Source organism: Panicum virgatum, chromosome 4K (assembly GCF_016808335.1).
Source record: "Panicum virgatum strain AP13 chromosome 4K, P.virgatum_v5, whole genome shotgun sequence".
Classification (NCBI taxonomy): Eukaryota; Viridiplantae; Streptophyta; class Magnoliopsida; order Poales; family Poaceae; genus Panicum; species Panicum virgatum.
Genome location: NC_053139.1, coordinates 2,619,885 through 2,633,760, shown reverse-complemented (window position 1 = coordinate 2,633,760; position 13,876 = coordinate 2,619,885). Strand labels below are relative to the sequence as shown.

The 13,876-nt window shown below is 46.9% G+C and overlaps 1 non-coding gene across 1 annotated transcript; it reads left to right on the top strand.

The window, feature by feature from the left end:
- The first annotated feature begins 9,353 nt into the window (after window positions 1-9,353).
- Window positions 9,354-9,462, top strand: LOC120705364. The gene has a single exon (XR_005687945.1). It is a non-coding gene; the product is annotated as a small nucleolar RNA R71 (small nucleolar RNA).
- Window positions 9,463-13,876: the final 4,414 nt, after the last annotated feature.

Here is a 13,876-nt window from a genome sequence, read left to right as displayed (position 1 = left end):
GGACAGTGCTTGTTGAGGTCGGAGTAGTCGACGCACATCCTCCACTCATTGTTGTTCTTTTTAAGAACGAGGACTGGATTCGACAGCCACTCGGGATGGTAAACTTCCTTGATGAACCCGGCCGCGAGTAGTTTGGCGAGTTCTTTCTTGATGGCTTTTCTCTTCTCTGCTGAGAATCTTTGTAGTCGCTGTTTCTTGGGAACAGTCGTATTGTTGACATTTAGGGAATGCTCGATCAACTCCTTCGGGACACCGGGCATATCAGCTGGTTTCCATGCGAATACGTCGCGGTTGGCCCTAAGGAAGTTGACGAGTGCGCTTTCCTATTTGTTAGTGAGCCCTGTCTCGATCAGGGCTATCTTTGATGGGTCATCTTCTTGTAGTTGAATTGCCTTGACCCCAATGTTGTCGGGTGGTTTTGGAGCAGAGCTATTTGTCTTCTTTGTAGGGATTTCTGTCCCTGATGCTGAGTACTACAAAGCTATTGCCAGTACTTCACCTGCAATATCTGGTAGTCTGTTGGAGGAAGCGTAGGTTATAGCTTCTTTTTCACATTCAAAAGACTTTTGAAGGTCTCCGCGGAAGGTGAGAACTCCTGTTTTTCTAGGCATCTTCAGCAGTAGGTAGACGTAGTGGGGGACTGCCATGAATTTGGCTAAGACCGGCTGTCCGAGTATGGCGTGGTAAGAAGACTCGAAGTCTGCCACTTCAAATTTGATGAGTTCTGTTCGGTAGTTGTCTGGCGTGCCGAAAGTGACTGGAAGTACCACAGTTCCAACTGGAAAGGAAGCATTCCCCGACACTATGCCGTAGAAAGGTGCTTTGCTTGGTTTCAGTTTGTCGAATATGTCGAGCTCCATTTTGGAAATCGTACTCATAAAGATGAGGTTCAGGCCACTACCCCCATCTATGAGTACTCGAGTAAGGATGGAACCTGCCACCACTGGGTCCAGGACGAGCAGGAATTTTCCGGGTTCAGAAAAGCTGGTCCACTGATCTTCCCTTAAGAATGTTATTGGTGTCTCGCTGTGTTTCAGTGGTTTCTGAACGGTTGGTTCCATTTTTAAAATTTCCCACCAAACCAGTTTCTGGCTTCTCCTGTTGAAGGAAGAGTCTCCCTCGTAGATCATCTTCACCCTGTTGGCAGGTGGTTGGAAACCCATGGTTTCGTCTTTATCATCATCATCGTTGTCTTTCTTTTCTTTCTTCTTCTTGTCTTCTTCCAATTGACGTTCTTGGAGAGACTTGCGAAGGTTTATGCACTCGGGGATAGTGTGCTTTCCTTTTGGATGTAGAGGGCAAGGTCTTGCGAGTAGTTTTTGGAAATCATCTTGCTGATTTCCTTTCTTGTTTCACTGGCCCCGATCCATTGTTGCTACGGTTTCTTCTGGCTTGCACTTCTTTTCGATGTTGCGTTGGCCTTTGTCTAATCGCGAATCCCCATTGCGTTTCTGATTGTTGTCTTCGCGGCGGGGAAAACGATCACGTTCTTGTTCTTCTTGGTCGGCCCATCCGAGCATCATATCTCGTAGTGTGACCACCGAATGAGGTCTGTTCCTTCCGAAGTCCCGGTATAGCTGTTGCGTAGCGAGGCCGTTGTGGAAATAGTCAATCACGTCATAATCTGCTATGTTGGCGATGGTAGCTCGTGTGTCGAAGAACCTCTTTATGTATGACCTTAGTGCTTCTCCACGCTCTTGCTTGCATAGGTGTAGGTCATGGCGAGTAGTTGGGCGGTGAATGGAGCCTTGAAAGTTGTCGATGAAAATCTTTTCCAGATTTTCCCATGAGTGGATCGAGTCATGCCTCAAGCACTCAACCATGTGAGAGGTGCATATTCTAGTGCCATCGGGAAGTATATGACCTTGGTAGAATTTGTCCCTCCTGCTACCACGATGGCAGTCGAGTAGATGCATAGCCACTGGAGGGGATCCTGTTTGCCGTCATATTTCTTTTGATTCTGCATGTTAACTGGATTGAAGCCAATCGGGTACTCAGCATAGTTGATGTTTGGACTGAAGGCTGGCAACCGATCAGTTTCTTTCGTATGTCGACCATAACGCTTAGCGTTGATGAAATCACGTGCGTCCTCCTGGAAGTGGTCGTGATTTCTCAAAGGACCGCTGTGATGGCTGTTGACATTTCTTAGCGCAATCACTAGGAATGGTTAATCCTTAGCAACAGCGCCAGAAATGCCTGTTGGCAGTCCTTAGTGCAATCACTAGAAATGAGGGCGCCGAACCTGTGACATCCCAGTCTTAAGTGGGCCAGTGGGCCGAGCTGAACAGTGCTGGGCCGGGATACTGTAGCAGGCGCCGGTACTGTAGCTCGAGCACTGTAGCAGAATTGGGCCGGGCCCAATGTCGAGCACTGTAGCGTCGGGGTGCTGTTCATCGCGGGACACTGTAGCGCCGGACCGATAATCCGATACTGGAATCGGAGGAAGGAGCAGACCAGCTTAAATAGCTGGTCGCGGGAAGCTAATTAATTCCGGATCGATCCTTTTTGCGCGAAGCGAGGACGAAAGCGCAAGAGGATTAATTAGTAGGTGTGGTTTACTCAACTTGAAGAGTAGATCTTAGCCGTTATCCCGGGCCGGGTCGTTACAGAACCCATCCTAGCAATTGCACCCAAGGGGTGCCACTCTCGTGGTATAATCAATACGATTACAGATGGATCCGCAAGCGCACGGATATACCGTTGTAGCATTTCACCCGGAGAGTAAGGGTATTGTCATTTATTTGTGTCCCAAAGGACGGCAGCGGCAAAGGTATTGTACTCAACATTAACCATGACATTGTGCCTCAAGTAATAGGCAATGCTCTAACACGGGTAAGTACAAATAAAGAATAAGCAAGGGTAATGTGACACAGCACACATCCAAACTCCAAGAGGAAGGAATAAAGGAGAGAAACTACAAAACAAAGAACTACTCTATCCTACGTCAAGTCAGCTGGAGCTTAGGCTAGGTTAGGTGCCCCAGTGCTTCTATCCTAAGCTGGGGTCATGTTAGATCATGGTTAGGACTGCAGGTGCCAGGAAAATGGGATAGCGGGGAGAAGGTTTCGTACTGGAGTACATCCAGTCCCGTTACCTCTTTGCATGAACTCCTACACCGAACCCGAACGTCGGGGAGTATGCTAAACGCAACACCGCTGTTACGCCGGACGGACAGGGCTATCACCACCTGCCGTCTACCCCAGTCACACCGTGGAGCACGGTCATATCCGAAGGATCCCGCATACCCGAGCACCACGCTCGTGTATGAAGTCACTACTCTAGTGCCCCCAGGTCTCCCACCCTTCGGATGGACGAGCAAAACACTAGAGCAAGCCCGAAAGCACAACGAACCTCTATCCATACCCGGATCATCTGGCCTAACCAAGACCGTAGCATAACTTATGAATGATCTAAGCATGGATTGATAAACTATCAAGATAGTAAAGAAACCATGGCAGAACTCTATATTATGAATAGAAGTCTGACAAGTTGGATGCAAAGCCATACCAGGAGCTGAGGATTGCTCAACGACTCCGATGATGACTTGCTCGCTAAAGAAAACTAGCCTAGCTCCACTACCTAGCTAAGAGAGCAAGAGAGAGGAGAGCCTTCTTGGAGAGAATGGAATGAAGTGTGTGTGTGTGTGTTGAGAGGGGGGGGAGAGGCCCTATTTATACTACTTGGAGGTCAGTTTCCCGCCAACGCATATATGGAAGGTGATCAGGTGCCTTAGTCGTGACTCCTCCTCGAGATGCACCTGGATGCATTGCAGGCCAGGTTCGGAAGACCCTAGGGGTCAGCCGACCCCACCTGTCAGCCGTTCGTACTGATCCTTTGCTGGGTGGTTGATTTGTTGGATCTTATCCTTATCCTCTAGTGCATCTTGCGTGGAGGCCCCGTTTCCTCTGACATGTGGGCCCTCTTTGTAAGGGTGTGACGCCGGATGTGATATTCTGTGTAGTTATGTGGCGTCTGCTGTGTGTTTTCGTCTTATTTCGCTCTTGCTCATCTGAAATGTACAAAACTCGAAAACAACTGTGAAGCAAGGTTGGTTATACAAATATGTGAGTAAGGCATGTAGTTTTCCTTTATTATTGAGTATAGTTGACGAGTGAAAATGGCACTTAAGCACCCTCAACAACTCCCCCAAGCTAGCCCTTTGCTCGTCCCGAGCAAAGTTTTAGACATAGGTTGTTGATCAGGAGTTGCTACAATGTCGCATTCCTGACTTATGCCCAAGGCACAACCGAGTGTTCTTACCTTTATTCTGAATAAGTTGGCCTTGTTCGCACCTTTTACCTTACTCCTGTGGGGCTTATAGCATCATCCTCATCTTTGGTGGTTGAGAGTCAGAACGGCTTGTAGAGTACCACTTACCACTCCTTTGTTCAACCTTTAATCCGGAGGTTTTATAAAGTTTTTGAAAAGAAATATTGTAGTTCCTCGGGTGATCTCTCGGATCGCTCAAATGTGTTTCATTCCTCACCAAGGCCTTTTTATGTGCCTTTGTTTTTCCATCCTACTTCTAATGGATCTTTTTGGTGGGTCTGTAGGTATGGAGGATATAATGGCAAACTTGCTTCTCATATTTGGCTAAGTCAAAGACCGGATCTAAAGGAGAAACAAGTCATAAGCCTTGATCAAGATGTGCAAGTGTGTGGATATTTTTTTTGGTGGATGGTGGATGAAACTCCTTTATATGATTTCTCTCTCCCTTGTAATATTTTTTGTATGGGCTATATTTTCTTTTTCTCCTTTTTTTTTGACACACCTTGTGGGTGTGTGGCACACCTTCTTTGGGTATGCATCTTTTCTCTTTCTTTCTTTTTTAACATGCCTTGTGGGCATGTGGCATACCTTCTTTGGGTATGCATCTTTTATTTCTTTTTGTATAGCCCATACATCATGATGATAACTTTGGAGAGAGATAAACATGGTACAACATGGAGTTTTATTTGTGGATGAATGGGGGATGTACTTGCTATCTTCCAGGTGTAGAAGAATAGCATGTGAGTGGACGTGTACATGATCTTGATCATGGGCGTATGAAGTGATTCTCACAAAGGGTCACAACAATTTTACAAAGCTCAATGAGAAGACAGTTGCATATGTAGAAAAGGCTTTTCAAACTTGTAACTCATATGGCTCTGGATAGGAATTGCATATCACCGATGAACTTTATTACATTTTTGTATTTTTGAAAAGAAATACTCCGGATATCAAGCATCACATAGGAGAAGATCATAGCAACTCTTTTCAGCCATATCATAACCCACAACAACCTAGATTCGAATTCTGCTTTTCGCTACCCACAAGTTTCAAGCTTAAGGTTTGAACATCTAGCCACCAAACTCAGAACTTAGGGAGAGCACAAGGTTGTAACTAGGCATATGAAAGGAACTAACAGAGCAACTATTAATTATCTCAACAAGGAAAAACTACACATGCTTACTACACATACTGGAAAGCAAGTAAATATTTTTGGGTTTTTTAAAAAGGTTTTGTCAATTTTTATTTGATTTTAGTGATGCAAATTTTTATGGATTTTCAGAATTTTGCAAAAAAATTTTGGTTTCATGCAAGGCTTTGAAAAGCGGTAAACGTAGAGTTTGATACAAGGTACCTCTCATGGGGGTCCTCCCCCAAGCTAGCTTCAGGCTCACTGCTGCTGGTTGGGATTAAACCCAGCCCAACGGTAGTAGGCCCTCCACTCCTCCTGGGATTGCTGCTATTGCTGCTCCAGATTGCGGATCCTCTCGCCTGTGTATCGCTTCTAGTTCTGTGTTGACTCGATGTGCTGGCCCAGCGACTCATCGATATTGGTTGTGCGCACATTCAGCTCACCCATCTGCCGAGTCAGAGTGGCGAAGCCTCTGGACGAAGTTGTACGTCGCGGGGGTCCGCTGGAACTGGAACTGGTGGACCGGTGCCCTGAGGCCTGCCGTGCCCACTCGGTGGAGCTGGCACTCTGCCATGACGAACCTCCAGCCTCACATTGCTGTGGTTGAGGCTGAGGTTGCTGCTGCATGAACTCCTCCCTTCTGGTCCTGCTTCTTGTAACCCTACCAGGAAGTCCAGAAACATTATGCCGGTGACTCTCCTCTTGTGGAACAAGAGGGATGGTTAGCGAACGGCAGTTATACAAATGATACCCCGCATTTGGCAACGGGATTTCATTTGCATAACCAAGCGAAAAGAAAATCAATGAGTCATTCGGGCCTTTCTTGAGCATGTGGCCTTGAACCAAGTACGCCTCGTCGATCATAACACGAGGCTCCTCAATGAAAGGAACGGGGTTCCCGTCTAAGATTCCCATGTTTGATGTGATGCGGGTAACCAAAGTAGTGCATTCAATAGGACCCGTCATCCGAAAATTTGTGAGCCATTGCTTAACCATTGCTTGTGCGGGGGAGATTCGGATCTTGTTGACCATGGCGTATAATATCATCAACTCATCGTTGCGCACTGGTCATGGATCATCTCTTGGAAAGAGAGTGATAGCCACCCACTTGTGCATCAAATGAAGAGTCGGGTTTTGAATGTCATTGCACCGAGGTGCAAACTTGCCATGAACAACTTGACCCGGAATCAAACCCCAAAACTCATGTCGATCAAAACCGCGGCAAGCTTTTGCAAGTGAAACTGGCAAGCGCGCGCTAAAACCAAGGAGGTGACTGAAATTTCTCCAATTAAAATAGCGTTCAACTCCAAAAAGTCGAAAAGAAACACCATCGTCCACCTCCCGAAGAGTGCAAAGAAACTGGATGGTGAGGAGATGAGAACCATTCTCCTCAACATGCACAAAACCATCCCATCCAACCTCATGCCAAACACGAGCGAAGTCAACGTCCATACCTATTTTCTCGAGAAGGTCCGGATCGAAGGCTCTGGTATGACCAAAGCTTCGATTCTTGATCATGGCATAGGCTTGACGCTCGCGGTCATCTTGCAAGTCGAGGTACGGTGCATCATCTTCATCTATTTCCATGTCCTCGGCTTGCGGTTCTTCAGCTTGCTCCTCGAACAGTTCTTCTTGTTCGTCTTGCTCATAGTCCAACGTGGTCGGTGTTGGTGCAGGTTCGGGGGAATGATGAGAGCTCCACTCGCCCTATGAACGGGACGATCCCAACCTCGTCATCCTCTTGAGAGCTCTGGAAATTTTCCGTCCTGCACCTCTCATGCTTGCAACAAAAACGAACGAGAACGAACGAGAACAACTCGATTCGGGTTACGTTAGTGAAATGAAAATGAAACTCTTATCTGAAAGTTGTTCCTCCAAATATGTGATCAATTTTGCAGCAAAGAATTGAGAGAGAGAGTGTTCTTGCAATCAAACTTGAGCCAAAATCCAAAGGAAACCCGAGCAAGAATGTGTGAGAGGGAGTGAGAGTAGAGAGAGTGAGCATGAGAGCTCATCACCCCTCTCTCGGCCTCTATTTGAAGGAAACTGGGCGAGTGCACCCAAGGAATAGCCAGGCACAACGGTCAGGTAGCCGTTGGAGAAGGTGGGGCCCAGGAGCCGTTGGCCCTGGGTCGGCCGACCTGTGGGGTCGGCCGGCCCCAGGGTGGGCCTCCTGGTGCCCCCCTTTGGCCAGGTGATTCCTCAACGGTCATAAACTTTGAAAATATGGTGCACGGCCAAAAGTTTGCTCGAAAATATGTCCAAATTATTTTTCCCAAAGGATTTTAAAACTCAAAATATTTTTGGTCTTTTGGTAAAAAGGGAAAAGTGCTAGAAAAATTCCAGCGTGCAGAAAACAATTTTGAAAATTACAAACATGCAGTGGAGAAAAACAAATAAGGTGCAAAGAAAATGTTGAAAAGTGGAAAAGGCAAATATGAGATAAATACCAATTTACCTTTGGCTAGGGCGCGTCGTTTAAAGTCTGACATGCGCGACTTTTCTCCATCGTTCTTACCATTCATCGGCTCGTCCTGGAGAACTGGACGAGGCCGAACTCTCGACCTTCTGCCACACCTTCTTTTCCTTCTTCTTTCTTTTAGGTGCGGAGGGTCGTTGTTCTGGCTGGGGTTCTGGTGCACCCCAGAGTGCTTGCCCTTCACTGTCTTGTTGGATCATGAAGCTCTGCTCTTCCCTCTTATTAAACCTGAAAAACATGTCCTCCCGTTCGACACAGAAACGGATCTCTCCCTTTCCGACATCGATCCTTGCCTTGGCAGACCTTAGAAAAGGTCGCACAAGTACGAGGTCGACTCCGAGGTCGCCCTCCATATCCATTACCACAAAGTCGGCAAGGACGAAGGAGTCTCGAACTCATATGAAAACGTGTTCAGCTATCCCTTCGGGATACCGAATGGTTGAATCTGCAAGCTGTACGAGCATAGTTGTTGGGGAAAGAGCAGGATATTCAAGTGCTTCATATATTACCTTGGGCATTATATTCACGCTTGCCCCCAGATCGCATAGGCATCGCTCGAAGTGTTTGATGTAGATCGAGCAGCTGATCAAGGGGACCCCTGGATCCTCTTGCACCGCTGCCAGCATGCCATCCCAAACGTCGTTCCCTAGGGGATAGTACCTACCTACATGGTTATTGCGTGGTGGCCTCCGGGATGAGTTACCCTGTCCGGTAGACACCATGCTGACATTTTCAACGGGAGACTCGGGTTGCCCCGGGATCTTCCCTCTCTCAACAGTAGGTAACGAAGCAGCAATTTGCACAAGCTGGGTTTCGATCATTTTGTTGAAACTTAACTGGATTTAAAGAGTCGAAGATAAAGTTTCAAGCTTGACATTTAAACTTTCCAGGGATTTGTCATTGGCCAAAAGCTTTTTATTTATATTTTTGTAGATTTTAACTTGGCCAAGAACAAGTTCTCTCAAGTGAGGTTGGTTTGAATTGAAATTCGAATTATAAGAAGGATTGTAGTTATTACCTCCCTAAAAAGGTAGACATGGCTGGTTCCACCCCTGGCCTCCTTGTTGTGGACGGTACCCGTTGTTGTTGTTGTTGAGGTAGGCACAGTCTTCACGGGTTTCGGGGTAGTCGTTCCCCGAGTGTCCATCATTACCACAGACTTCGCACGTGAAGTGCGAACCCATGGCGTAAACGGGAGCATGGATCGGTTGTTTGCTCCCTTCCTCCATCTTCTTGATTAGGAGGTCCAGCTTCGAGACAATCATATCCGTCTCTTTGACGGTATGCATGCCTTTGGTGCGGGGTTGGAGTCGTTCATCGCTCCACCCCTGATTGGTGACCATCTTCTCGACCAATGCTTTGGATTTGGCTATGGTTAGGTCGAGGAAGGCTCCTCCAGCAGCTGCATCAATATTGGCTCGAGATGTCGTTGTGAGCCCGTTGTAGAAGCTTTGCAGGATGAGCCACTCATCCATGCCGTGATGAGGACAAGCTAGGATGTATTCCTGCAGCCTCTCCCAAGCTTCTGGGATGGATTCCATCCCCGTCTGCTGGAAACTTGAAATTTTCCCGCACAGGGCATTTGTTTTGCCCAGCGGGAAGAATTTTGCGAGGAACGCCTTGGAGCATTTGGCACAAGTGTCGATGTCCTTGTCTTTATAAAACCACTGTTTCGCCTTCCCCAGGAGGGAAAAGGGAAACAAACAAAGCTTGACAACATCGGCGGTGACACCCCGTATGACAACGGTGTCGCAGAGCTCAGAAAATTCTGCAAATGTGCATTTACGTCCTCATTTGGCTTGCCACAGAATGGGCTAGCCTGCACCATGTTGATGAGGCTTGATTTGAGCTCGAAGTTCACATCCCCGACATTGATGTTGGGGCCAGTGGCCACATTGTCGGTGGAGGGGACGGAGAACTCGTGGAGAGTCTTTTCAGCCATAGCCTGAAGAATGAGTGGTGCTTCCGAAATGGGTTCCTGTGCCGGGAGGATAGCGAGAGGAGGAATGACGCGAGGTCGTGCCCTTCTCACGAGCCTCTTTGTATTGTCTGTGTAGTTTTCCGGCAGGGAGAAACCGGTCATACACTACCCCTGTCTTCTTTCAAATAAAAAATAAAAGAAGATATAAAGTGACATTAGCCTGAAAGAGTAAAGACTATATCCTGAGTACAAGGTCTAAGTTAATATCAGCACAATATCTTTGTTCACATGCCATCCCCGGCAACGGTGCTAGAAATGCTTGTTGACATTTCTTAGCACAATTACTAGGAATGGTTAATCCTTAGCAACAGCGCCAGAAATGCCTGTTGGCAGTCCTTAGTGCAATCACTAGAAATGAGTGTACTCAACATTAACCATGACATTGTGCCTTAAGTAATAGGCAATGCTCTAACAGGGGTAAGTACAAATAAAGAATAAGCAAGGGTAATGTGACACAGCACACATCCAAACTCCAAGAGGAAGGAATAAAGGAGAGAAACTACAAAACAAAGAACTACTCTATCCTACGTCAAGTCAGCTGGAGCTTAGGCTAGGTTAGGTGCCCCAGTGCTTCTATCCAAAGCTGGGGTCATGTTAGATCATGGTTAGGACTGCAGGTGCCAGGAAAATGGGATAGCGTGGAGAAGGTTTCATACTGGAGTACATCTAGCCCCGTTACCTCTTTGCATGATCTCCTACACCGAACCCGAACGTCGGGGAGTACGCTAAATGCAACACCGTTGTTACGCCGGACGGACAGGGCTGTCACCACCTGCCATCTACCCCAGTCACACCGTGGAGCACGGTCATATTCGAAGGATCCCGCATACCCGAGCACCACGCTCGTGTATGAAGTCACTACTCTAGTGCCCCCAGGTCTCCCACCCTTCGGATGGATGAGTAAAACACTAGAGCAAGCCCGAAAGCACAATGAACCTCTATCCGTACCCGGATCATCTGGCCTAACAAAGACCATAGCATAACTTATGAACGATCTAAGTATGGATTGATAAACTATCAAGATAGTAAAGCAACCATGGCAGAACTCTATATTATGAATAGAAGTCTGACAAGTTGGATACAAAGCCATACCAGGAGCCGAGGATTGCTCAACGACTCCGATGACGACTTGCTCGCTAAAGAAAACTAGCCTAGCTCCACTACCTAGCTAAGAGAGCAAGAGAGAGGAGAGCCTTCTTGGAGAGAATGGAATGAAGTGTGTGTGTTGAGAGGGGGGAGAGGCCCTATTTATACTACTTGGAGGTTGGTTTCCCGCCAACGCATATATGGAAGGTGATCAGGTGCCTTGGCCGTGACTCCTCCTCGAGATGCACCTGGACGCGTTGTAGGCCAGGTTCGGCCAAACCTAGGGGTCAGCCGACCCCACCTGTCAGCCGTTCGTGCTGATCCTTTGCTGGGTGGTTGATTCGTTGGATCTTATCCTTATCCTCTAGTGCATCTTGCGTGGAGGCCCCGTTTCCTCTGACATGTGGGCCCTCTTTGTAAGGGTGTGACGCTGAATGCGATATTCTGCGTAGTTATGTGGCGTCTGCTGCGTGTTTTCATCTTATTCCGCTCTTGCTCATCTGAAATGTACAAAACTCGAAAACAACTGTGGAGCAAGGTTAGTGATACAAATATGTGAGTAAGGCATGTAGTTTTCCTTTATTATTGAGTATAGTTGACGGGTGAAAATGGCACTTAAGCACCGTCAACAAATGGCTTTCATCTTGAAACCTAGACCGGGGTTGGCCACGCGGGTTGTTGTCTCGGTTCGCCTCTTGGTGTTCCTTCTGTTTAGCAGGAGTTCGACTGTTGTGGGAAACAGACGGAGCCAGATTCTGTCTCCCAATTTGACGCAAGGCGTCTCTGGTCAAGTGTTGAATTTCACGGTTCTGAGGAGTGTCGAGTAAGGCTTTTGCATTAATATAGCTGCCTCAGCTAGGTTGATTAATGGACTGTCGAAAGCATTGTCGGCAGCTTCGTCTAGGTCCTGTCGCAGGTTTTGCGGCCCGTGTGGTGCTGGAGCGCATTGAGCCCGAGCGGCCGCATTCTTTCTGCGAGTGGCTCGACGGCGGTTGCGTTGCCGTCGGCTTTCTCTGCCTTGCTGGGATTCATCTTGCGGGGCGTTGACTGACAGCTCATCATCTGATATCTGGTCTAGGCTCTCATTGGCGTATTGATCAGCCCGAGAACCAAGTTCACTTTCTCCGTGGAGTGAAACATACACTTGTCTGTCCGAGGTCGAGTGAGTCGTGCTGTAGTTGACCAGAGCAGTGTCACCAATTACTTCTCCTCTGACTGGATAGAGGGTTCTGCCTGGCTGATAAGGCAAATCCTGCAGGCAAGCTACCAGTCGGGCATTGTCGATGGTTTTAGCAGATTCGGAATTCTTCCAGTAGACGACTCGGTTTTGTGGCGTGGCCAGGATGGTCAAGTTTCAGCGACCAATTGAAACCGAGTCAAAATCAAGGTCGTCATCTGAATCCGGGTAGGAGTCGAGCAGGGGAAGAGTCCTAGCTCAGTCTTCCTGGCGAAGAGATGTCGAATATGACATGGCCGAATTCCTCAATCCGAAAGGAACCGATAAGGACAAGTTTTCGATCTCCTCAGCGATCTCGGGGAGAAGGATCTCAGCGGGAGTGTTTTTGCCGAGTTGTTCCTGCCAAGATGTTTCTGTGCTCATGGGGTTGACCAAATGGTTCGAAAAGCCTCCTAATCCGTTGGCGACGCAGACCCACTAGCCGAACACAAAGGTGGTTCCGGCGTCGATCGCCGGGAAGTTTAATTCAAAGGATGCCATCGAATTCTTCTATTGATCTTCGGCGAGAGGCCCCATGGTGGGCGCCAGCTATCAGTGTTTTATCGTTAGGTTCTCGGAGGGGTATCCCGAGGAGAGTGGTTCTGAGTAGGGACTCGCCGGGATCAGAACGTGATAGTGCAAGGAACACAAGGATTTAGACAGGTTCTGGCTGCCGGAGCGTAATACCCTACGTCCTGTGTGGTGGTTTGTATTCTCTCTGGTATTGTTCGATCTTTCGGAGGGATCCCTGCCCACCCTTATATATCTTGGGGGGGACAGAGTTGCATGGAAAGTCCTAGCCGGGTACGTTTAGAGTCCTACTCAGAGGGTCGGGTAGTTTCCTTGTACTCCGACTAGTTCGACTGCTGTCCGAGCAGATACAAGCTAACGAGGGGTAGTCCATGTTCTACCCCTTACTCCAGAACATTCTATGCCTATGAGCAGTCCCGTGGTCCCGGGTCTGACAGATAGATAATAAAAATTTTTATTTGTTTAGGAGAACCAAAAAAAATTTATTTGTTTAGGAGAAACAAAGACAGTTATATGGAAATATGTATATCCGAACAAAGTTTTGTATAGAAAAAACATATTATCTAATAACAACGAACAAAAGTTATGATAAGAAAGAACAAACATTTTGAACAGACTGCTTATAATGCAGATATAGAGTACATCCATCAATATAGCAAGTACACATAGTGCGTAGCACCATAAAAAATCGTGGTTACATCATTGTTCAAATACTAATAAATTCCCAACTGAAACAAATTTAACAGTTGACATTCACATTGTGCAACTGTATTACAAAGCAGCAAAATTTAATCTACATTCCCAACAGTAGCAGGATCAATGTTGTTCATAGAAGATGTCATCAACCTTGAAGCAACAGCAATTCTGAACATTGAGGCATAAGACTGCAATAAAAATAAAACATGGAAACAAAGCAAGTTAGACAAGTAAGTGCAAGCAAAACAAGATTGTCAGCCTAGCTAGAAAACCCTCCCAAGTAACAGTCATAAGAAGTGAACATACATTGTTGAACTGTTTCAACAGTTTGCCATCAAAATTTTTTATGATGATCATAACATAGATTCCACAGTCAAATCTACGAACAAAAATAGTAAAATTGTTTAGTAGAAAATAAGTACTAATAATAATACAAAATTAACATAAAACAATCCTACACAGAATTGTTTAAACTTACATATTAGT